At 40.5% G+C, this 27040-nt stretch overlaps 1 pseudogene; it reads left to right on the top strand.

The window, feature by feature from the left end:
• The first annotated feature begins 2386 nt into the window (after positions 1 to 2386).
• Positions 2387 to 27040, top strand: part of LOC122794926 — a 47849-nt pseudogene continuing 23195 nt past the window's right edge.

Below are 27040 nucleotides of genomic sequence, written 5' to 3'. Positions count from 1 at the left end.
AGGAGGCAGGGGCACAAACTGTACCATGTTAAGATGATAAAACCTTGCCATGATAGGGAGGCCGTGGTGCTAAGAATTTGCAGTAAGAGGCGGGATGAGTCTGAGGGGGATCTATGGCTACAGGGAGACAGCCAGTAACATCTCAAGTTATTATGGTGGAGCCTATGATTGCAGCCATATGATAGGACAGTGCAGCACTATACTAGGGTCAGCAATGCCAAGGCAGATGGAATTTTGAAAGAAGGAATGGGGTTATGTATTCCCACATAGGCTCATCCCTCCCAAGCAATGTTTCTCAAGGGTCACTTGAAAAACTATTTTGAGTCTTTGAGGGGGAAGAAATGTCACAAAAGGAGATACTTCCAGTTCAGCTATCTGGAATTTACTAAAATGATGAATGACACCATCAGTTTAAAGAGCCTACTTATAATGAGGAGAAACAGATTGTAATTAAGTTTTAGTTTACACGTAGATTATAAAATTTGAGTCATAACGCTGAGTTTTAAGGAGAAGGACAATTTAAGTATTATTACACTATAAACAGGTTTAAGTAACATCTTGAAAGGGTACGTCTTTAATGTTTTTGATGCTGTTTATTGACATGCCATTTATGTATTTGGGTTATACTAAGATCAATTTTTAAAGTACTTTTTAAAGTATTTTTAAAGTATATTTGAAAGCACATTTTACTTTGTTTGCATTTAATACATATATTTATGACACAGTATACACCGTTTAATGTTATACATTTCTAGGTACATTTTAAAGCACTATTGCACTTTAAGTATTATACTATATTATTTTCTAGCTATGGGCAACAATTTGTTTTTTAATGAGTTTGATTAATCAATTTGACCAATTAAGAGAACTATATAAACTGAATGGCTACATTGTTCATGCACCTTGAAAAAGCCTGGGATTCTCAGGCGAAAGCGCTTGGTTTTATCTGTGAATAAAAGAGGTTTTGTTCCAGTTTACAACGTCTCTGTGCTGGTTTACTAAGTTTTTCATCCATTTATGATGTGCAAAGGAATACTTTTGTGAATATCACTTGTTTTTACTATTTTTCGGTTGGTGTTGTTGAGTAAGACTGAGCTGGTAATCTTCCTTTGAACTTCTTACTAGTACCAGCATCCTTAGCGATGACGCAAGCCACGTTTTGCCTGATGACAACTGATTCGAATGGAGAAGTACGAGACAATAATCAACCTAGTATACCCACAAACAGTATTCCTTCTGGACAGACAGTTTGTGGGAATGTTTTAAAACAAGACGACAATAGGAGGAACAGATTCAAAAGATGGCTACAAGAGGAACCATTATTATCTAACCAGGGGCGGCAAGTGAAAACACTGGATATTCAGCAACAACTAAAAGAATTTGAACAGAAAATGAGCAAGGTACGTAACTTGCAAATAGACAATGCATACCTTGCAGAATGTATTAAAGTGCAAATAATTCCTAAAGGCCTGAGAATGGCCAAATTTCCTAATGGACTTTTAGTTGGACAAACTGAACTTGATGAATTGTTATCTATGTTTTATAGGCATGGTATTGAATTGTTACACTTTATTATTAACTTTAATAATGGCAAAATTAATTCCCTTTTAAGTGAAGTTAATAAACGTAATGATGATATTTTAAATGATGGATGCTTTTTAAATGTTGAAATGAAGTATGACAATATTTTTAAGAAAATAGAACATCAGGTAAAGGACAATACACAGAGAAAAAAATGCAAATTAAAGAGGGATGAATTAGAATACAAGCAAAAAGAAGCTTAGTTGCTACCCAGAAGTTACTATGGGGAAAGTATTGAAAGAGATAGAATAGGCAATAACTCAGACTTTTTAGTTAACCAAGAGAATGGAGGGAGACAAAATACTGATTACAGTCAGGAAGTAGTGGATGAAGTCTTTGACCAAGAATTTCCCCAGTTAAGAAGGTCGGAAAGATTACAGAACTGAGATCATAACCGACAGAATGACAACAATTTTTTAAGGGGTCAACAGACACCCAGGGGGAGATTACCGAGGGGTCAGAGACCATATTGGAACAACAACAGGAACAGCAGATTTTAGAAGTAAATTTAGACAGTAATTTCATTATAGAAGACCAGTCATGGATTATTCATACTAGGAATGGCTTTAAGATTTTTAATTACACAGGCCACTTAGTTACAGATACACATTTCACCTTGTTTGAGAAGGGATTTAAATTTGTTCCAGTGAGAAAACTGGGACTTGCACAAACACTAACTGAATTAAAGTTATACACAAGGAAATTAAATCTACAGTTATATTTTAAGCAGACAAAGGATGCAAATAAAGTGAATGAAAGTATTTTAAAGAAAAAAAGTCTGTTTAACCCCCCATTACACCCAATGATGGCACATTATGAAAATATGTGTAAAAAGGAAATTTGCAAACAATATTATGGTTACAAAGAAGAATTCTATAATTTGACTAGAGAAGAGAAAATGTTATTAAATGAACTGAGAGAGTCAAATTTAATAAGGGTAATGAAGCTTGATAAGGGAGGGGGAGTAGTTCTCGTAGAAACAATTGATTACATTAATGAGATAACTAGCATGTTACAGGATACAGATAAGTATTCAATTGCTTCAAGAAATGAAGTTAATATGGTTCATAGGAGATTTCAGATGTACCTGGAGGACAGTTTAATGCAAGAAGTGATTAATGAGGAGGTATTTAACTTCCTACAGAACCAACACCCTTTTGTCCCGACTGTATTCGGAATACCAAAGGTCCACAAGGACATTTTTCACCCACCATACAGACTGATTATTGTAGCCCAAGGTAGTCCCACATACCCACTGGGAGTCTTTATTGAGAGGTTATTAAAAGATAATTTACACAAGGTAGATCATGTTGTCAAAGACTCATGGGATATTTTAACTCAGATAAAACCTGAATTTTTTACACAATGTACATGTTTTTCAACTTTTGATGTTGTTGACCTTTTTTGGATCAATTCCTCATGCATTAGGGTTAGAATTGTTTCAGGAAGCACTAACGGAATACAGCAATTTGAGTTCCACCATGGCTAATTTTGTGGTACAAATGATGGAATGGGTATTAAAAAAACATTTTTTTTATATTTGAGGAAGAATATTTTAGGCAATTAAAGGGGGTTACAGTGGGGTCAAGTTGTGGCCCCATTTTTGCTAATCTAGTTTTCTGTATGTGGGAGAAGATACACATATTTGATACAGAATTCTCCAAAGATTGGATGCTATATACCAGTTATTTGGACAATGTATTCATTTTATGGAAGGTGGATCTAGAAAGAGTATTAAAATTTGAGGGTTTCATTAACAACATTTGTGAATACTTCCAATTCACACACACTTACAATCCACAAGTTATAGATTACTTGGATGTAACGTTGACTAAACATTTTAACCAGAAGTGTTTTGAATCACTGGTCCACAGGAAACAGACATATTCTAATAGTTTTTTGAGGTTCAAGAGTCAACACCCTTTATATATTAAGAGAAACCTTGTAAGAGGCCAGATGATAAGAGGGGCTAGAATGTGTTCAACGTTTGAAGGGTTAACAAAAGAACTGATGTTATTGACCCAAATGTTTAGGAATAGGGGATACCCATGGAATTGGTGGAGAAATTTAAAGACGAGATTATGAAAGGATGGAATAATAAATTTATCCCCCTATTAGGGCAACAACCAGTTTTTAAGGAAATACAAAACAATCAGACCAATAGATACACACATTCTATTGTGATAGAATTTAGTTCATTTGGTAGTGAGGTACAAAAGGTTCTTTCCAAGAATTGGGTGATTTTGGAAGGTAACGAAGAGTACACCCATTGGTTAGGTACAGGTCCACTCTTTACCAACAGAGTAGGGAAAAATATGAAATATTTACTAGAACACACAAAACAGTTAAGTACAGTTAAAAGTACTAAAAAATGTGGTAGGTTTAACCAATGTTCACTCATTTTGGAAAGCAGTGAATACAAGGTAGGAGATGCGACACCCATTATTAGGATGGTTGGTGGTAAATGTCAAACAAGAGGGGTGGTTTATATATGTCAAAGTTGTTCAGATTTCTATGTGGGGAAACAGAAAGATCCCTAAGGCAAATAATTTATGAACACACATATGCTATGGAAATTAACAAAAATAATGCCCTCTTTAAAGACTCAGAAATGTGTCCTGATTTCACCAGTTTCAAGTTTGGTATACTTGAGATAGTGAAAAGAAATATTAGAGGAGGTGATTTGGGGAACAAATTAGAAACCAGGGAATTACACTGGCAGTTGACATTAAATGCAGTTGAATTCCCTGGTATTAATGAATACTTATCCATATGGCTAGTGTTAAAACAGAGAGCTAGGAAGTTGTGATTTAGAATGTTACAAGTTGAAATATAATGTAAGTTTTTTGTCTATAAATACATTATTCTTTTGGGCAACAAAATTTATGTGTATTGCAATCCTGCTAACACAGAGTTTTAGTATTTGTACGTACACTTTTAAATTTCAGGAGAACTGTATTTTTAAAGGTTAATTGGTTATTAATTAAGTACATAAATGTATATAAGTGTAATGGGAAGGGAAATACAACAGTTTGATAAAGTCTGGTATGTTCACAGATGAAAGCGTTTACTTCACTGTTGGATTTAGGAGGACTTTACCTTTGCTGTGGAATTTTAGTGAATGGTGGAATAAACGTTACTGTGCTTTGACTACACCCTTGTAACTTGAATAATTTTATGGTGTGTTTATTCATCAAGGTGAGCAGATTGTTACTGCCAAGGATTGTGTCTTTTCAAGGGTTGGTCTTATTTACAATCCCGGTGCTCGAGTATTTTGCAGTTAAAGATGAACATGCCATGAATGTGGGCCCAGCCATACACACAGTGCACAGGTGGAAGTACCCTAGACAGAGTACATAATATGTAACTATCAACTGCACATACCTTTGGAATTGCACATACAGGTTAGCAGCAATATTTGTTGTTTGTGTAGTATGGAATAATGATGTAGTCTGGCCAATCAGTGGCAGACCACAAAAGGCACAGTCATGAAGTAATGAGAGACGGCCTATGTCCCCACACAAGGCAGCATAAGGAGAATGTCCTAGATATATCTGTGAGTCAGCTGAAAGAAGCTCCCATATTACACATGCACTCAGTTCACCCCACCATCAGCCACAGGTTTATCACAGGTCATAGCCTTGCTGTTGAGAATGAGTACAGTATGACCCCACTTCTGTATGGGAATACCCACAGAATGCAGCATGCTGAAGAGGAGTCCTATGCAGGTGTGTCCCTAGCTGTAAGCAGCACCCTGTCAGCATCCAGGCCAGTGGATTAATATGGACAGGAACTATTGCCATTAACAACTCACACACTTACCCTGTCACCCCAGGGGAATCCAGTGGCTCACAGCGTGGAAATGTAGGAGTGAAATAATGCACTGGCCTGCTACAGATGGCCTGCATCACTACCAAATGGCTGACAGTCCTCTGTCAAAGGCCTGTGCCTCCCCCGTAGTGCCAATGTATGTTATCTCATGGGGTCCCAACTAACAACATAACTCAGTCAACAGAACACAAATGCAAAGCCTTGTTGATAAATCCCAGTAGCATGCCCACCATATCCTACTGTATGAACTGTGTACCAACCCCTACATACTGCTGGTTATGAAGGAACAGCTATAGGGATACTTCTCAGATATCACTTGCATAATGTTAGAAAGAGGATAGAATAACAGAGTGGGGGGTGTAAAAACATGGATGTCATGGAAACTCTGATGTGTGCCCATACTATCCTTGCCTGCAAACTCAGTAATGGGTGGCTACAAACCTGCTTGTAAACCACAATGTGAAGGGGAACTGACCAGAAATATGAGCCATGCTTCTGGGTAACCTGACTGAATCTGTACAGCTGAAAGGTATGGCCACAGCAGGATATGGCCATTCTGTTACATCAATATATGGACAAGAAGGGGATCCTCAGCCTCCAAAGTACCAAGGTACTGAACCATTTACACTGACCCATCAGCAAGTGTCTGCAGCTACCCCTCCACAATGGCATGAGTATACAAGAATATGTAGGCTGCAGGCCACAATACGGACACAGCTTCATTCATCTTGTATTTCCCAGGAAATAACTGTGAGCAAATAAGTATATCTGTCAGTAGTTGATGACATACATCACAGTGTAAAACAGTACATATGCCTGAATATCTCTGCAAACACCAACCATGTAACACAAGCAGCACAGACACAATAGTTACAGTATCCCACTATCTGTCACCCATTGTGACTCCATATTGTCAACCTATCTACAGATATCCAGCAGAAACAGGTTTCTAGCTGTAGGTGTAGGACACCAAATCCTAGACTGGAATACAACCTACCTGGTATTGATTCACTCAATACAGAAGGTCATACTAGGCATGCTCCTACACTTAGAGAAATGAAGTCCATTTCTGACAGCACAGTGGACTATACATATCTGTCAGATGCAGATGTCTGTGCACACACACCACATTGTACACCATTCCTGCTTTGCACACACATTAGATAGGAATACTCACACATATCCCAGGTCACCACACTATAATATGTCAAACATATACACACACAGAGATGCGGGGAAGAGAGAGATAGACAGTGACAGAGAGATTTCCATCATGAGGCCTTTCCCACCCACCACACATCCAATTGGCCGATATCACATGATGTGCTGAAGTCAATCACTGTAGACATTGCTTTTGGTAACCCTCAGCTCTATGGTGTCTGTGGTGCTTGTGATAACTGTGTAACACGATAGTACAAATCAGCATTCATTTAGCATTTGTATACCCAGTCCTGTCAAATGTAAAGTTGTGTGGGACTGAGTGTGTGTGTGTGTGTGTGTGTGTGTGTGTGTGTGTGTGTGTGTGTGTGTGTGTGTGTGTGTGTGTGTGTGTGTGTTTCTAGAGGAATGGTTTATAGCCCATTCACACATACTGCACTTCCCATTCCCCATGTTAGCACTCCTGCTGATGTCAGTCACCTTGAAATAACCCTCTGGCCAAGTCTCAGCCCTGTAAGCTGCATGGTACTTGTGATGCGTGTGTAATACTGTAGTGTAGAAAACTAGTTAGTAGGAGTTCTAATCCCAGGCATGGCAACTGTGTGTGTGTGTGTGTGTGTGTGTGTGTGTGTGTGTGTGTGTGTGTGTGTGTGTGTGTGTGTGTCTGTGTGTGTGTGTGTGTGTGTGGCGGGGGGGATATGAATGATTTTGAGGCCATTCACAGTCACTACACCTCCCATTGCCCTACTTTAGCATGCCTGCTGATGTCAGTCATCTCGAAATAACCCTTTGGAAAAATGCCAGCCCCTTTAGCTCTGTGGCACTTGTGATAACTGTGTAATGCTATAGTGGAGCACACTATTTAGATAGGAGTTCTAATCCCAGACATAGCAACTGTGAAACTGTGTGTGTTTGTGTGAGAGAATGCATGCGTCTTGATAATGCCTGATTTTATGGACATTGACACGTACTACTCTCCCCTTACCCCTCCATTTCCACTAGCATACTAGTTAGGTAAGAGTTCTAATCCCAGATATGGCAACTGTGAAACTGTGGGTATTTGTGTGAGTGTGTGTGTGTGTCTTTGATAATACCTGATTTTATAGACATTGACACTTACTACACTTTCCTTACCCCTCCTTGGGTCCCTTTCAAAACATCTAAAACCCATAAGATCTAATTTCATAACATTGAGACCAGAACATCTAAAACCCATAACATTGAATTTCATAACATCATATCATGAAAATAATATCCCCTCCACATATAATAACATATAATGACACCAAACTACCAAACACACTTTTTACTGCATTTCTGCAGGGGGGCCTTGATACAGTGGTGTTAGGAAATTATTTTTTGCCCACTGTAGTGCAATCTTTGAGTTGGTATATTTAATTTACAGGGTGTGGGGGTGCAGGGGGGGCTTCCCCCCTGCAGAAATGTAGTAAAAAGTGTGTTTGGTAGTTTGTTGTCATTATATGTGGAGGGGATGTTATTTTCTTGTGATTTGTTGTGTTAGACGTTATGAAATTCAATGTTATGGGTTTTGGATGTTTTGTGTTTTAAAAGTTCTGATCTCAATGTTATGAAATTAGATGTTATGGGTTTTAGATGTTTCAAAGTAGACCCCCTCATTTAGCAATGCTGCTGATATTAGTCACCATCATAGATACCTTTGGACTGCTCTCCAACATATAAGCTCCATGGTGCTTGCGATAACTGCGTAACACTGTAATCGCAATACATAGTCAGGTAGGGGATTGAAACTCAGTGCTGGTAAGTGTGTGTTTGTGTGTGTGTCAGTATTCTGTGTGGGTGTTGGGATGATTGTATAATGACAGGATCCTTTGCAGTGTGGGTTTTGCTACATCATTATAATGAGGACCTATATGTCCCAATGTCCACATTACAAGGCCAACAATTTTCAAACACTGTAGAGGTTGTAGACAATCCACAGTCATAAATGTGTACAGCCATGTGCAATTACTGTGTGACAGTATGGATTAGTAAACAATATAGGCAACCATTATAATACCCATATACCACTCTCCACCCACAAATCATACACAAACACACTTGGCTCTTACTCCCTTCCATTCTTACTTTCTCTCTGATTCTCTCTCTCTCTCTCTCTCTCCCCCTCTCTGGTGGATGTGGAAAAGCACATCTGTTTTGCACAGGCAGCAGCTTGACTTTTGTAGGTAATGCTCATGATCAACTGATGGCCTGTCCATGAATTGGAATCCACCACTTACTAATTGCATGTGGAACAGCTGTGGTATCATTCCTATAGCCAATTGCATGGAAACACACTCCTATAACTAAGCACTTCATGTGGGTGTTGGCCCTTTTCCATCACTGTGAGCAGGACTTCATGTGGATGTGTGACAAACAGCATCACAGAGGGTAGTTACAAATACCTCTTACAACATATACTGTGGAGACAAGCCAATAAACAGGAGGGTGATGTTCCAGACATGGGGACAGAATGTAAATATTACTGTTCTACAGTTGAAGTAATGTTGGTTTAACAGGGTTTGTGTGGATATGGCTGTTCTACATGATTTAAAATCTGGCATGACAGTGTTATGTGGTTGAGGAAACTCTCACCTGCAGAGCTATCCACAGACTGGCCAGAGTTTGGCGTCTTAGATGTGGTGTGTTACTCACACATTTCCTATCTTTAGAAATGCAGTAGCATACTCTGATGATTGCAGTCAGTACATGGTGACATCCATGTGTGTTACTGACTTCATATCCCTCAGAACAGATATGTCACAACAATCCCTGTTACACCAGGAATTTTCTCAGTTCATCACAGCAATATGTCAATATGGGCCCTGTGTTTGTGCCTCTGTCCCAAGTCTGTTACCCTTTGTCCATATGTCATGCATTAAGAGGTACATATGTACAGTATATCATTATTTACTGACATAATTCCTGATAAAAAGCCAGTAATATAGCAGACTGCTAGACATGTTATGTATAGTAGGCCTTATATCTGAGGACAAAACCTGGACATTCTGTTGTAGTCTGTACAGTAGTAAGGGCTGTGTACTTATAGTGATTGTTGACAGAGTGTCAGTACTGTGTAGCAGAGTATTGTGACTATTTTACTTGGCCTGTGTACAGAGTGTGGTAGATGTCAGTGTTCTTAGTCCTGTTCTATCTGACATTGCATGCTGCTCCAGTTTCTGGTACCCTATCAGTGTATATGTTTGTGGGCCAGACTAAGACTTGTCCTATACCACAGTCAGGCTTCAGACTACACTGTGAATTGGGCCAGTATATATAGGGTTAGAGTGTGAGTGGCAAACATGAGGATGGTTTTGTTCACACAGTCCATATACTGTAGTATTAATTAGGGTTTCCATAATGTGACTGTGACTGTGTTGAGATTGGTTGTGGTTATGCACTTTCACACTGGTGTCTGTTACTCTGTGCCATTACATGCCTCTAGTGCCTGATATATTTGCAAGTACATGTGTATTCCCCCATAGGAAACTTGGGTCAGAGTTGTGGGAGTCTGCCTCTAGTTTACACAGTACTTTCTGACATGCCTAGCAGCTCAGTGTATTTACCTAGTGTGATGTTATGTCCAGATATCTGTCAGATGTACTGTTGCCTGGCCACCATATGTGTTGTGAATTTCTGAAAAAAGCAGTGGGATGCAGTGAAGATGTATGTCACTAACTAGTGGGAAGTATGTGGGCTTGGGACCTTTGCTCCTCCGGTTAATATGTGTTAAGATAGACAGGAGGGTGTGAATGCATCAACTGTGTGAGCTTACCTATTCCAGCATTTGTATGATATCCCCAATTTCATGTCTGTAAACATCCCCTTTGTCAGAGTTGGTCCACACGTCTTGCACTAAGGAGTTATTTGTATACCTCTGGACTGACCAGATTGTTTCAGACTGTCCATGTCACATATGAAAATATATATATATATATATATATATATATATATATATATATATATATATATATATATATATATATATATGTGTGTGTGTATGACTCCTCTACATGTTATACATGTTGTATATCCACATATCTATATATATATATATATATATATATATATATATATATATATATATATATATATATATATATATATATATATATATATATATATATATATATATATATACATATATATATATATATATATATATATATATATATATATGTGTATATACACATATATATCCATATCATTATGTGTAAACATGAGTGTTGTATATACCTTCCCAGATGTATCCCAACCATATTTATCTGATATGTGTATATTTAGATATAAATACATGACTGATTCAACACTATTTTCACTTACAAGTACTAAACAATTGTAGTAGTCAAAGCAGTTGTTCACTACTATTCAGTATGTGTACTGAATGATATATTTGAACAAACAATAAACATCATCATGGCTTAGTGGTTAACTGCTGTGACTATAGTGTACAGTGTCCTGGGGTCAAGACCTGAAAGGACTTTTTATGTTGTTGCTTATGTTTATGCCATTACTACATGACAGCAGCCCTCAATGACATGTCCTAAACACATAGTAGTCTGCAGTTAATATCCACATCAGACAAGGACTGTTGGATACAGTGTGGTTAAGGCAGTTTTAAGCAGCTTTAAGTGGGTTTGCTTGATGGTAAGCAGTGCTAATGTACAGTTCAACGAAAAGGTGTTTACACCTTGTAGGCTTCGCTTACCAGTGTACAAATCTGCTTAGCATTTATATTTAAGAAATGCTTACATCTGCTATACATAGCTCAACCCTGGTAACCAGTGATCACATTCCAGTCTGATAAAATAGCAGGGTAATGAAATCTTTAATAAATGAATTTACTTCCAGGTACATAACATGACGAGTACAACAATTTTTTCACTTTGTATGTGTTTCATAAATGGGAAGTATCCCAGGTTATATGCAGTCACACTTGCATGTATTGTGTCATTATGTTACTACTTCTAACAGTGCTTTTCCAAGTAAGAGTATATTGCAGATTGTAGTACTTGGACCATACACCTCTGCATGCACAGCTGGACTCTGAGTACTGACTATCATGTTCTTGGTATGTGAGCTGTATGTTATTAAGTATCTCCTATTGGATATTGATCTAATGTGGATATTAACTGTAGACTACTATGTGTTTAGGACATGTCATTGAGGGCTGCTGTCATGTAGTAATGGCATACCTATCAGTGTCAGACATCTATCTGTCAAAACATTCATCCTAATCCATAACCTGTTGGGTAGCTAATTTCTGTCTGTCCTCTGTACAGATGTGGAGATGTCAGGTATTCATCTTGGCTGCTTACAGGCAGTCTATGATTAACTGACAGTGACATGTCTGCCCAGCTGGTTATGAATGCCACAGCTTGGAAACCCCACCCTGTATGTACCACATATCATGGATACCTCAACCAGACCACGACAGACAACAGAACATGCTTGCGTACAGGTCTCTAACCCAGACACTGGCCATGTTAACTAATATATGTTGCATACGTTTCAATTGGAGCACCTCACTGGCCCTCTGCAAAAGAAAACCAGATGACTGGATGTTGAATTTAACTGTCACCTGGGATTACTCAAGTGGCATTTGTTGATAGATGGCCTGCTGACAAATGTCAGGTGGCATGATACCAGCGTACCCACATGACCTTCTCTTCTCATCTCTCCATGGACATTAGCCTGGTACACACCTAGGAGCATCTGTACCTATGGATCCCAGTACTGACAAATGTGTCAGTGTGCATTACTGAAAATAACAGTGTCTGTGTGTTTGTAAACTTGTAGTTGACAATACTCTGAGGGCCTTCTCACCCACTGCACCCCCATTGCCATACTTAGAAATGGCTGCTGCTGTAATTGACATTAAATGTACCTTGTTGCACTCTTCACCATATGGGATACCTGCAGCTTGCAGTACCAGCATAACACTGTTCTACAAATGAGTAGATAGGTGTGGGTTACCCTCTGTGTCCTGGCAAGTGTGTGTATGTGTGTGAGTGTGCATATTTGTAGTAGACAGCATTCTGATGCCACAATCTCTAAATACAATAAACCTTGCCATATATTATAAGGGACAGGGATGTTGCTGACATTAGGAGAGCCATGACAAACCCTCACCCTACTTTCCCTGTGGCATGTGCAATAAATGCATATCCCTGTAGTAGCACTGATTAGATAGACAAGGGGTTATATTGCAGTCCTAGTCAATGTGTGATTGTGGGTATGTCAGAGCATTATCATGGGTTTCATTGAGTACAGTATCCAATGTAGGGTGTGGGAGCTGGGTATACTGTCTTTACACCATGGTACCCCCAGTGCATGTCCCAAGGTCCACTGTATGAGGACCGCTGTCACCATCAACCATACAGGTAACTGATTACACTATCCAGCCCAATGATGCATGCACTGTGTGCAAAATCTTAGTAACAGAATGGACTCACTGACAAGGTATTTAGCACTGCTAAACCCAGGTCTGTCAAATGTGTCTATGACTGCATGTGTTTGTCAATGTGTATATGAAAGTATATCATACTATGTATTGTTCATTAACACTCAGCACATCCCCCATTACCATACTGTACAAGGCCTGGTGATGTTCTTCACTTAACAGGAAACTCGGGACACACCTCACCCTAAAAGCTCTGTTGTGTGTGCAATTAAATCCAAACACATTAGTGGCCATAAGTACCTAGGTAGGGGTTCTACTCTCAGTATTGCCAAGTAAGTGTGTGTGTGCATGTGAAGGGATCTACTTCATGTTCGTGAGGTGTGTGTGTATTTATGCACACGTCTGCCATGTGGCTGCTCTATACAGGGGTTTGTTGGACAGCTGCAGACTGTACATGGCAGGGTGTACAGTTCTGAAAACAGCAACGGACAGGAAAGCTGATTGCAAACACAAAACGCTGTGGACTGCAAACACCACACACCCAAACGAGCAATAGAACTCTATAAAATGAAACTGTTTATTCAAACTGACACTGTGAGAGTTAAATGCTTTTTGTCCCACCAAGTTGTGGGACTTCTTCAGACTACCAGAATGAAGACAACAACTACAGTTAAATCAATGCATTGGTACCAAAATTACAAGCACCGCGGCTAATTGATTTAGTCATTGAACATTAAAATATTTAAAAATGCTTTTAAAGAACCCATGGGAATAATATTGAGATTCTCGGATTACATAGAATCATGTTACTTATGACATCATTGAGTCTATTATACATGATACTATAAAAAACATAATCTAAATACACTATATAAAATTTAAAACACTGTATATAAAAACACCTGTATAGTCCCTGTATAAAGAACGGATGTAAATCCTATAAGCACACAAATGATTAACACATATTTGTGTGAAATTAAAATAAGGAAATATATAATGACCAAATATTGTGTGCAGAAAAATACTGAAAAATGACGCTGAGAATGTACATACTGTACAAGGCCTGGTGATGTACCTTACTTAACAGGAAACTCGGGACACATCTCAGCCTAAAAGCTCTGTGGTATGTACAATTAAATCCAAACACATTAGTGGCCATAAGTACCTAGGTAGGGATTCTACTCTCAGTATTGCCAAGTAAGTGTGTGTGTGTATGTGAAGGGATCTACTTCATGTTGGTGAGGTGTGTGCGTATTTATGCACACATGTCTGCCATGCAGCTGCCTTATACAGGGGTTTGTTGGACAGCTGCAGACCATACATGGCAGGGTGTACAGTTTACTGCATTGGGGCATGGACACGGGAACTGTGCCTGCCAGGGGTTTTACGGGCACTACCAGGCAGAAGCCCAGATATGTTACTCTCCCCTGATGATAATTGTCCACTGGATCCATGCTCCTGTTGGGACCACCAGGAACACATGCACGTGGCCTGCTACAGTGTGGTATGGACAGCACCCCCCTGCAGTGCTGGTGTTGGTACTGCCACTACAGGACCAGCCGTGAGTTGTTAGACATCCACGTAGACCTACACCTGTTGGTGTCGCTGACCTACATCCACCTGGCCACCGCCCTACTCCCACCATATGTTCTACCACAGACACCACATGGTTGAGGATTCCACCATCTCACCCAACCATCTATCCTGGACCTCTGCAAAATAACGGTGGGCACCTGCAAGATCACAGATGTTGTCAAATATGGCAGAATGAGTAGCCCTCTGGAGCCTCAGACTCTCTCTAACATTCCATATGTGCCAGTGCCTCCATGATGGCCCAAAACATGCATCTGGTGACACCTGCTGTAGCACTTCTGCCAGGGTCATGATGGTGAGCAGCCCTCCTATGAGCACCCCTGTACATCTGCCTATTTGGTACATCATCGGTCATCCAGCTATGGCTGCTGTGTACAGACACACTTGCCATAGTCCGCACACTGTCCTGTCCCATGCCACCACCCGTCAGCTGTCCCTCATCTATGGCCACAGGTGATGGGGTATGCATGGGCATTGAGGCTGTGTTCATGGATGGGGTGGATAAAAGTGGGATGTCAACCGATGGCACAGCTTCAGCCCCTGACAACTCTGCCTGTGCCACACCATGCCTATCATCATTGTCAGAGTCTGTATGGACACTAACATCAGTTTTCCTGCAGAAGGGACCCCGACCCACCTCGCCACCTGTGAGGGGCAAACAAAAAATGTAATTTAAGACCTGTACGTTATGGTTTACCTCTACACACGCGTGCACACACACACACACACACACACACACACACACACACACACACACACACACACACACACACACACTTACGTACAGGTGAGGTGGCACAAAAATATTACACAGACCTCTCATTACCGAACAGTCAACATGCATGACATATGGCACTCAATAACATGCACCGCAGCAATACTCAACCCTTGTTACCAACATTATACATCTCTGTGATGCATGAGTTGTGTTAGTAGGTGATGCCCTTTCCCCTGGAAAACACTGCACCCATGTACACAGTATTGCTGTGCACCTGTACAGCATACTGGCATGTACTGTGCACCATACCTCACGAGTGTACACACCATTACTGAATGTGTATACATGTAGCAGTTATGTTTTCTCTGTTGCTCGCAGTCCCTATGTGTTTTTCTGACACATATCTGAGATGATATGAGGACTGATGTCAATAGTAAATGCTTGACCTCTAATTTGCAGATCTCATCATCAGCAGTGCATGTATGAACAATAAAATTGGAATACACTGACAACCTTCAAAGCTTAATGTGGATATGAGGAGTGTACACACCCTTGCTGACATGCCAGCCTCTTCCATGATATGCAGTGGGGCCACAATAAAGCATATGTTAACATTACACACACCTGATATGAGTCATATGACCTGTGCAAACAAATATGCTAGTCGTGCAGATGCTGAATGAGATGCATACCATATTTCCCCCAAAATAAGACCGGGTCTTATACTCTTTCCCCCACTGAAATACACATTAGGGCTTATTATCAGGGGATGCCTTATTTACCCTCCCCCATACAACAATCTACATGTATTCATTTATTCATGTTCAAATCGACATTTATTCATGTACACAAATCGACATTTATTCATGTACAAAAATCACCATTTATTCATCTACACAAATTGACATTTATTTGGTACTTTTCTGTTATTGGACAACAGTTCTAAGTAACACGTTAACAGTTGTGTGAGAATTCTACATAAACAGTGCAACAAACATTTCAACTTCAGAATATCTACACCTTGGCTTTCACAGTGCAATATTTCATGCTTAATAGAAAGTGCAGAAAAATCTCAATACATGTGCATTGGAGGAGGGGAATAAAACTTGAAAGCAGAAGCAATCCATTCTGTTGCCCTGATAATGGAAACGTTATTCAAATACAGTCATGTCATCTTGTTCTGGAACATTGCCATAAGTCTCCATCCCCTGAATTCCGGCCTGAATTTCTTGCAACTCCATTTCCTTTAGAACCATTGGCCCCAATCTGTCATGCCTAGCAAAAGAACTCTCCTTAAATGAGCACTGCTTGTCCAAGTAGCTTGCTCGTAGTGCATTGGCAACACAGCTGTCACTGATTTTATCTCATGAATATTTCACCCAAGTCACGACCTCTTGCAGGCTAGACTTCACAAACTTTCAATGATGATTTCTCTCCATTCTATTTTCAATGTAGCCATTGAGTTCCATGCACAAATGGTCCTCGAATAGCTTGTTTATTGCAATATCAAGAGTCTGGAGATAGGCAGTCATTCCTGCAGGAATCATTATTTGATCTATTCTTCTCCATGCAAGGAACTGCATGTCTTTAGCGTGATGAGTGCTGGCTGAATCCCAGACTAGCAGACCTCTTTCACCACCTCGCAAAATAAGTGGCAGCATTACATCAACCCACATCCTTATAACTGCTTGAGTGCACCAGGCTGTTTCAGTTTTAAGAATGTAAATGCCTGAAACATGTTCAATCTTATCTTTCTTACCCTTACTAATGATTAGAGGTGGGGTTTTATTTCCATCTAGACAAATTGCCAAAATACAGGTAACACGTGCACTCTCGTAACCAGTGGAGGGAATGTAGATTGAAGAAGCACCCCTTTGATCAATTGTTGTTTGAGATCCATGGCCCATAAACACTGCAGTTTCATCCATAGCAATCATGTTGGAGAGTTGGTATTTAGAAAAGTTGATGCCATCAACAAAGGACTTGAACACAAGTGCACGTTTAATAACTTCAGTATCTTCCAGCTTGAACAGTGTTGTTGATCTTAGAGACAGCTCATATCACTGAAGGAAGCCATCCAGCCAATGTTGTGATGCTTTGAATTCTTCTGGGGATATTTCTAACTGTGGTGCCATTGCAAGGGCAAATGCTTGAATATCAGCCCTGCGCACAACCAAAGCCTTTGCAGTACTGTTAGCAATCCATTCACAGATGAGGTCTTCCAGCTCAGGAAATAATGGTTGCCGACCTGATCCACACTTGCACTACTTAGCATTTCCCTTGTCGTCCTGTTAACTGAGGTTATCGTATGCTGCACACCATTTTCGGACCATTCAGAGATCTAACTTCTCTTTGCAGAAAGCTATCAGATTCTTTCCCTGGGAGTCCTCCATGATTATTTTCTTGTAATCGATGGAATAGCTCTTTCATTTTTGCACTCATCTTGACTTGGCAGGGTTAATTGAAGACTTACGAGACCGGAGTGTCAACACAAAATGACAACAGTTAAGAAGACACAACCACAGCCATTCGTTATCAAGTGCATGTGCTTTACGCATATTGTCTGTACTTTGACCAATCAAAGTACACCTGCCAGTGTTTATGGGCCAAGGATCTCAACCGTCAAGTGTGAGTGATGATTAGGGTTACAGTAAGAATCGTGGAGGACTCACAGGGGAAAGGATTTTATGACTTTCTGCAAAGGGAAGAAGTTGGGTGTACGAATGGTCTGAAAATGGTGAGCAGAGTATGATAACCTCAGTCAACAGATATCAATAATAATATTATTTTATAATTCAACACGTCCATCATGTGTTGTTGCCGGTCTTAACTGGGGCTTATTTTTGGGGTAGGGCTTATATCTTTACCACCCTGGAAAACCATGCTAGGCCTTATTCTCTGGTTAGGTCTTATTTACAAAACAATATGGTACAGTATGTGGGTTGCATAAGTGTGCACATCCTTAACACAATGGTTTGTTGCAGTACCTGTTAAGTGAACTACAGCAGTCACTATTCCTGGAAGAGGTATACTAGCATGGCCCATCTTTAGTTGCCATTATTGGGTCACTCTGCCCTACAAATGTCACCCAACTCTGCTGGATTGCAAGGTCAGCTCATGTGCATAACCCTTTGAGGTCACACTGTGCCTTCACTATTGCTGTGGAGTCAGGGTTATGTCCTGCACAATTCATGACATTGACTGTGTTCAGATACAGTCATTCTTAGCTAGCTATGGATGTATTCTTCAGTTCACTGTTGTGTTTCAGGATGGCACCCCTCCCCATCCTCAGACTTATTGTAGATGCTTGACAACTATGGGCCACACATGAGTGTTATTATGCAGTGTTCCAAATTCTGAACACCATATCTGCCTGCGTAGTTCCTGCTAATGAGCAGCAAACCTAAAGGTGTACACTGGCACCAGAAAGGTAAAAATGGGGGTGGTGGCTCTGAGGTGGAGTGAGGTGTTGCTTGTGCACCACATGTATCTTTATGAATACTGTCTGTAGGTTTCAGTCCTGGTCTCATGACACCATTACACATTGTAACACATGCCTTTGGGAGACCTGATGTTATGCATATGCTACATGTAGAGAGCCCAGGATGATGTTTCCTGTGGAACAACTCTTCTTTCTGATTCCCCTATCCCATAGGCCACACTTATGCAGATTCCAGGCGATTGTCAACTCAGGTACTGCACAGACAGCACTTGCTAGACATTCCTGCAAGTCTCTCAGTGTTGCTGCATGGTTGTGGGCAGCCCCTGTGACCAGTTTGTAACATGTGTTGTCATCTCTTTTGGATGAGCATCTGTTTATTTTCTACATTAATGTTGTCCCATACTTCATACGCACATACATGACTGTCTGCACTGTTTGGCATGATATATGCAATGGTGAGGTAACGCTATGTTTCCCACTCCTGAGTGCTACCTTTCAGATATGGGATGCATTTCATGGTTTGTAAGATATGTGCAAACCACGGCTGCCTCTGTTGCAGGTGAGTGGGCAAATGTCATGGACATACTTCTTGGACAGCAAACCATTACTTGGTGTGACATTAAGGCACTGTACTTGATGGATGGTGTGTAGTCAAGAAGAGTGAATACTGTCAGTACCTCACAATCTGCTTCCACAATATGTTATTTGGAGTGAGTGTGTGCATACATATGCTTCCATTGTTTGTTAAGGTATGTATTCTCCATATTTGTTGTGCTAACATAGGACTTCATATTACACATTCATTGCTCATGTTAGGATCACATTACAGGTTGTAAAAGGTGTGGAATGTGGTATTGTGATTTGCCATTGTTTAGATCAGGAACACTTGCCATTGTAATAGTGGTGTATACACCATTGTAGCCACTGTGTAAGGGTAATGTTTCAGACATGTCCCTACTGTAGGCCATTTGTCTCACCATTATGTTCATCTCTGTCCACACATCTTGCACTGACAGGTTGTTAGGTATACTGCAAGACAATTACATACCCTTCAGATATGCCACCATGTTGACCACTGTGATGGAGTGCAGTTGACAGTAACAATAAGTGAACATGTACTGCATGCTTTATAGGTAGGTGTGTTAAATGTGTGCATGGCAATAGCATGGCCATAGCATGGGCGATGTGTTTACAAACCTGAACAAAACAAGTCCATACTCACCAGCTACAGGCTGCTGCCCCAGTTGTATATCAGGGGGACCTAAATAGTTGTGTGAGAGACATAATGTCAGTAGCTACATCTATGGCATTGGTACAGGGTGGGAGCAGAATTTCAGCACATCAACAGTACAAACTGACAATACTAGAGATTATACACATCTGTTCATTACTACACTGCAGCAACAGACTATCTTATCTGACATATGCATGTAGATACTTTGCAGATGAAAATGCATAAGCAACAGTGGTATACTAATGTGCCCTGAGGCCTTACCTGCATGCTCCACATCTATTGTGTGGGTGGCACCCACCTCCACAATGCTGTCTTCAGATTGCTGGCTTGACTGGTGGGCAGGTGCCCCAAGACTGGCAAGGAGCTCCTCAGCATGTGTCAGTGGGGGCTAGATGGCATGACCCCCACCTGTGGCTAGATGGTCCCTCCTAACTGCAGCGGCACCCTGATGGGCATTGCAGATCAGATCAGTGCAGCAATGCCACACCTGCTTATAATTGCAGTTGTGCAGGCTGATATTGTTTACCCTGTGGATGAGCTCATTCCACAGGACGGTCCTCTCCTGTAGACCCTGGGCCCTGCACTTGAAGAAGATGGCATGGTGGACTATGAGGAACTGGATTATAGCATCATTTTCCAGGCGTGTGTATGCGGGCAGGCATTACTGGGACATTGTACCTGGAAGACATAAACAGGAAAAAAGGTCAGAGTACCTCATACAGTTGTCCATGTGCACATCAACAGTGGGAATTACTTGCAAATAATCCAGACTATACCATAACACTGTAAGTAATTATGGCTTGTACATCTTGCATTACACTTTTGGCCCTGACCTGTCCAGTTCCCCCAATGTTGGACACTTAATGGCATAATCCACTATACACCATTAATTTCTGCGTAGAGGTATGACAGTGGCTATCTTCCATGTGGATGATGTGTGAGTGGTGACTGTAGTCTGTGATGGGACTGTGAGAACATGCCTGTGTTCATGTAGGAGGCAAACTGTGATGTTCTCATGCCCCATGGAGACTTGCTGTTGCTGCCATCAGTCAGCATTATGTCCATGCTCACCATTGAAGTGGGTAGGAGAGTAGGTAATGTGCATATCTCTTTGTACTACTGTTGTGGATAGGGTGCCACTGTTCCCACTTATCCTGTCTGATGCAGGTTGCCTGTATCCATGGCATGTGTGTATGAGGTGTGCTTTACCCCCAGTACAGGTTGACTTGTGTTACTGGCTCTGAGACTGTGTACATATTTGTAGACATGGTTGCAATTGGCCTTGGTTGCATATGTCTGATTTCTAGTCATAGTTAGCCTTGCAAGAGGTCACATGTGAACCTACATGCTTACTCAGATAAAGGTGCACTTACTTCCAAGTTGTGGTCTGCACATATGTGTCCCTGTATAGCCACTATAGCAACCTATTATGTGCTTTGTGTCTTGGTGGTGTACACCAAGGGGGATTACTCTATCCTTGATGGAGGATGGTTGTACAGGTAAGGTACTGCTGATTCCATATAGCTACAGTGGATCTGAGGTGTACACACCCCTGTTACAATGCATGGTACTTGTGCATTTGGAACATGACCCCACAAAAGCACATGTCAACACAATACCCACCTGTAATGCATCCTATAGCCTGCTCATTTTAATAGGGAACATAACAACCTGTCCTGTGGAAACATATAGGTTCATAGGTTCATAGGTTTGTACTAGGCTAATGTCCCTGGAGGATTTACAAGCCTAGCCCATGGGATTACCCTGACATTGTGCCACCCGACCTTAGTTCCCAGTGCCTCTGGCAAATAATGCCACTAGAGTGATCCCTGTGGTGAATTTTTCTATTTCCCATCCACTCATCAATATTTGTCTTGAAGAGGGCCAGTGAGGTGCTTTGCTTGACATATATATGAAGTCTATTCCATAGCATGGACAGTCTCTGGGTTATGAACCTGTCCTTCCAGCATATGTGAAGTAATACTCAGTACAGTAAGCCAGTTGAATGTGTGTGCACACCCTTACACTGGTATGTTGTGTAAACACCTGCTGAGATTATTACAGCATCAATTTGCCTTTGTTTGCACTCTAACATCATATCACATCTTCACTTGGCGATGGTTGCTCACCTTCCATGAAACAACTTTGTTTCTTTTTCATTAGAGTTGCACAGGTTATGGGTCACATTTGAGTTGAGAAAGGTTTTGATATGTCTTCCTGTCATCTCATTAGCATACAGCACTTAGACCTGGCATTCCAACTGGGGTATGTACACTTTGATATCCAGTGTATATGGGTGTTGATATAGCTGTCAGTGGTAGGCATGGACAGTGGGTCATAGCACAGTTGTACACTTCTCTGATTACTACATGATAAGCATGCCTACTGTAGTACCCATATCAGTGTCATGGCAATGCAACAATCAGTAACAGTACACATTTTATTTTGTTGTATGCAGTGACAGTGATAGTACACACATGTGCAACATGCACATCCTGTTTTCAGGACTGCTTGTGACCCATGTTATTAATTTTGTGCCTGTCAGCTGAACATATGCATACATACACATGCTCATGGGATACCTGGTACACATTTGTGTTCTATGTCAGTATGGCACACTGTATTTACAGTCTTGCAGCTCAATCATATGTCTCAAGCTGTTACACCAGGACTTCTGTTCATTGGTCCACCTTACTTGGTGACAACACAGGGAAGTCAGTTTTGATAACGTATCAATTTAGCTGCCATAACACAAGTATATGTGTAAGTGACTACAGATATCTGTCACAACTGTGAAATTTGTCCAGAAGAATACTGTACAGTTGAATGTTACTAATTCAATATATCACATTCAGTTTAACACACACACATCTGCAACAGTGCTTTACTATTCTCATGCCCTATATAGGTATCCTATATTTACAATACAAACATGTTGAACACTCATATTCAAAGGTAACATATATGGATATGGGCAACATCCCATTAACTGGGCTAGCAGTGGCACAGACATGACTGTTTGACAGACCCTCTAGTGGTTGCCATATGTGAGCAGACCTTTCCCAGGGTGTGTCAGGCTCCTCAGCTGTGACCCAACCTATCCCCCTTTTAAAGCATCACATGTGGACAAAGCCTAACATTGGGGGGATATTTAGGGACAGACTATAGATATGCCTATTACAAACCTATGAAGTTTTTGCAAGATACATTTCACATTACAATGACTGTTCTGAAGGTGGTGTGGTCTGAAACTCATGTGTCTGTCATGACTTCATTACTTCCACCTTCACCTGTTTGCCAGAGTAATATAGATGTTTGGAGAAACAGAACAAACACTATGATGGGTAAATCTTGACATTCTGTGCAGATCTGCACAGTTGACAGATATGGCCCACTGCAGACAGAGCCAGATGCTGTGTCCATAACATTTGTTCAGCAGGACATCATTACAGCAAGTATTGATGGCACATATACATCTTTCATAATCATCTATCCAATTTTTACAGACCAATTACTACATTCAATTGCATGATTACATGTTGCACATACCTGGTTTATCTTCAGGTTCCTTCTGTGTACACAATGTCTTCCTGTTTTGTAATTCAAGGTTTTGTTTATTTATTGTGTTGGTGTTTTGTGTGTGTGTGTGTGTGTGTGTGTGTGTGTGTGTGTGTGTGTGTGTGTGTGTGTGTGTGTGTGTGTGTGTGTGTGTGTGCCCTTCTCTCTCCACTACTGGGATTGAGCTTGTTTGAGTAGGTTGAAGCATGGCTTTTGTAGGTGATGCTCATGTTCAGGATATGGTCACTGCACCAATTGCTGTTCCCCACTTGCTAATTGCATGCATGCTGCTGTGTAGGTCTTCCTATAGCCAATGTCATAGCAACCCACCACTATAAATAAATACTTCATGTGAACGTTGTCCCTTTACCTTTCCTGTATGGAAGACATCCTTCCAGTGTGTGGGCAGCAGTGTTACAGACAGCAGGTAGCTGTACCTCTTACAACAGGACTTGAGGACACAGGCCAACTACATGTTTGTATAAGGTTACAGACCTAGGGACAGTGTCTGAGTATTGTTGTTATATGCATTTAATACTGCTAGTTTTACAAGGTTTATGTGTACATGCTAGTTTTTAATGGAATGCAGTCTGTGTGCATAGCTCTCAACTGTGGGCCTATCCACATGATGGCCAGAGGATTGGCTGTTATGTTTTGTCTGTTCCCCACACAGGTCTACTCCATGACATATCAGTGGCAGTCTCTCCATTGATTGCTATCAGTACATGGCAACATCCATTTGTGTTTCTGACTACATATTCCTGAGTAAGGGTACATTACAACCAATCCTTTAACACCAGCAACTTTCACAGTATGTAACAGCAATATTTCAAATATGGCCCTGTGTTTCAGCCTCTGTCCTCCACGTATATATCAGCCTTAATCCAGATGTCATGCTGTAAGAGGCTGATAGGTAATGGTTTATCATTATTTAGTGCTGACATTCCTGCTATCAATCCAGTGATGTTGTGGACTCCCACACAAGTTATGGGGCAGAGTCCATATATATGAGGGCTACAGCCAGACAAAACATATGTGACCCTGTACAGTCTAGAGGTCAGTGTATGGAGAACACTGTTATATGCCATTGTAAGACATTTTATGGAAGAGGGGTATTAAATGTTTTAACCTGGGCTGTGTCAACATGTGAGGGATATCAGTAATAAGAAACATTATGGTATATGGCTATACATTTTCATGTTTCACCATGGGAACAGTGGTGGGCTAGAGCTTACTGTCTTGCACACAGTTCTATTTATCAGTGTGATAGTGACATTTTAAGTTAAGCATTGTTATGTAATGGATACATTTACATTGTGACAACTGATACATTTCCCCCTAGGGGGTTGAATAGAGTGTAATTGGAGGCTGTTGACCTACATCTGCAATTAAGTGTTGATTGGTTCTTATCTTCAAGGCAAGCGTGTTTGTCACTGTTGTATTACTGTATCATATGTTTTCTTTGAAAGTTGCATTAATCAGTTATTATGTATTTCAAACACCTAAATGCTATAAGACATGGCATAAACAACTGAAATAGCACATAAATAAACATTTATATGTATTCAAACTGTGTGTGGTGACATCTCCTTAGCATTGTGGGTGGGTAAATGTTTCATGCAATAATTCTCATTTGTAGGAAAGAATCAGACAATGGCCATTTGAAAAGATGGTAACTGTAGGAATAATGGCTGTTTGATATGCTGTGCACTGCACCCTCTCTCTCTCTCTCTATATATATATATATATATATATATATATATATATATATATATATATACTCTCTTTATATATATCTATAAGTATTTATATATATATATATATATATATATATATATATATATATATATATATATATATATATATATATATATATATATACATATATATATATATATATATATATATATATGTTAGAGAAATCATCCCAACATCTTCCAGTTGAAATGGCTTACTTGTAACTCATTGTAGCTATGTTGTGTAGGGTCTTGGGTTCAAGACTTGCAAGTGTTTTTTTTTTGTTGCAAGGCAGAACAGTTCAGCTGTGTAGGAAGGGATAATAGCAATAATTGCAATAGATTCCCTATTTTGGGCCCCTTCACCTCTATTTGCAGTGCCTTTTGTCGGATGTTTTGCAGTGAGAGGTTCAGAGTGTGGATCGGATGTCCGAATGCACTACACACACACACACACACACACACACACACACACACACACACACACACACACACACACACACACACACACACACACACACACACACACACACACACACACACACACACACACACACACCACACATACACACACACACACACACAGATATATATATATATATATATATATATATATATATATATATATATATATATAGACATGTATGTCTACATATATATATATATATATATATATATATATATATATGTATGTATATATACATTTTCCCTACTGTTGAGTGACTGTGCTGCATGATATGTTTGAGAAAACATCACCCATATGTGCAGATCAAATGGCTTAGTGGTATGTTGCTGTAGCTGTGGTCCTTGGTTCAAGACTTGTAAGGGCTAATTATTTTGTTGCTGGGCAGAACAAGGGCTGTTGGATACAGAGTGATTAAGGCACTTTTAAGCAGTTGTAAGCAGGTTTGGGAGATGGTAAGCAATGCTAACTTCCGGTTAAATATGCTTACAGATAAATAGCCTGAAAATTGCTTAATCTGTGCAGGCATTGCTTACCGCCATGCAAACAGGCTTAATCCTGCTTAATACTGCTTAAAAGTGCTTACATCCACTTACCCCTGCACTAAGTTCTTTAAAAGAAAAGAAAAAAGGCATAATAGGAAAGTGGTGAAAAAGGGGGCACAAAGAGGGAAAGACAATAGGGAAAGTAGCTAGCAATGTGCAGGACAGGTGTATGGAAGGTCAATAGCTGCCCATTTTTTCTACAGCAGCAGCTGTGTATATATACTGAATTTGGATATTTATTTGGACACTCATACCCCAGAGAAAGGAGTGAGGGCAACAATAATATGTTGTGAAACCAATTAGACTAGATTACCTGTGTCCAGCGGATACATGAGCAAAATGAACAGCTATGTATTGGGTGATATTTTGTTTTGAGAACAGATTGCCCTTTTTTAAGGTGACAGTGGGATGTTGGGAAAGGATAGTGGGTATATTTGGGGAGGTAGGTTGAGTAGGAATACAGACAAGACAAGGCAGTATATAACACATGTGTGGGGTAAACACCTTGGATGGGGAGGGGTGTTTTGAAATCAAAAGCCCATGAGCCCCCAAATGGAAACAGTGGGACTGAGGTCCCCACCCATGGGCAGTCACCACTGCACATTCATGGCCCTGAAGGTGGCTTTGCTGGGAGCTGAGCAGGAGGGGCAGGCTGACCCTCTAAATGCACCACACGGCCCTCAAGCTGGTGTAGCAAATCTCCAAACTCCCTTTGGAGGGTGCTATGCACCAATCCCCAGACCAGACTTCGGGTGACAGT

This window comes from Protopterus annectens, chromosome 2.part1 (genome assembly GCF_019279795.1).
Source record: "Protopterus annectens isolate FY-2018-M chromosome 2.part1, PAN1.0, whole genome shotgun sequence".
NCBI lineage: Eukaryota > Metazoa > Chordata > Ceratodontiformes > Protopteridae > Protopterus > Protopterus annectens.
The sequence above is the reverse complement of the archived record's forward strand: the minus strand, read 5'-3'. Positions and strand labels throughout refer to the sequence as shown.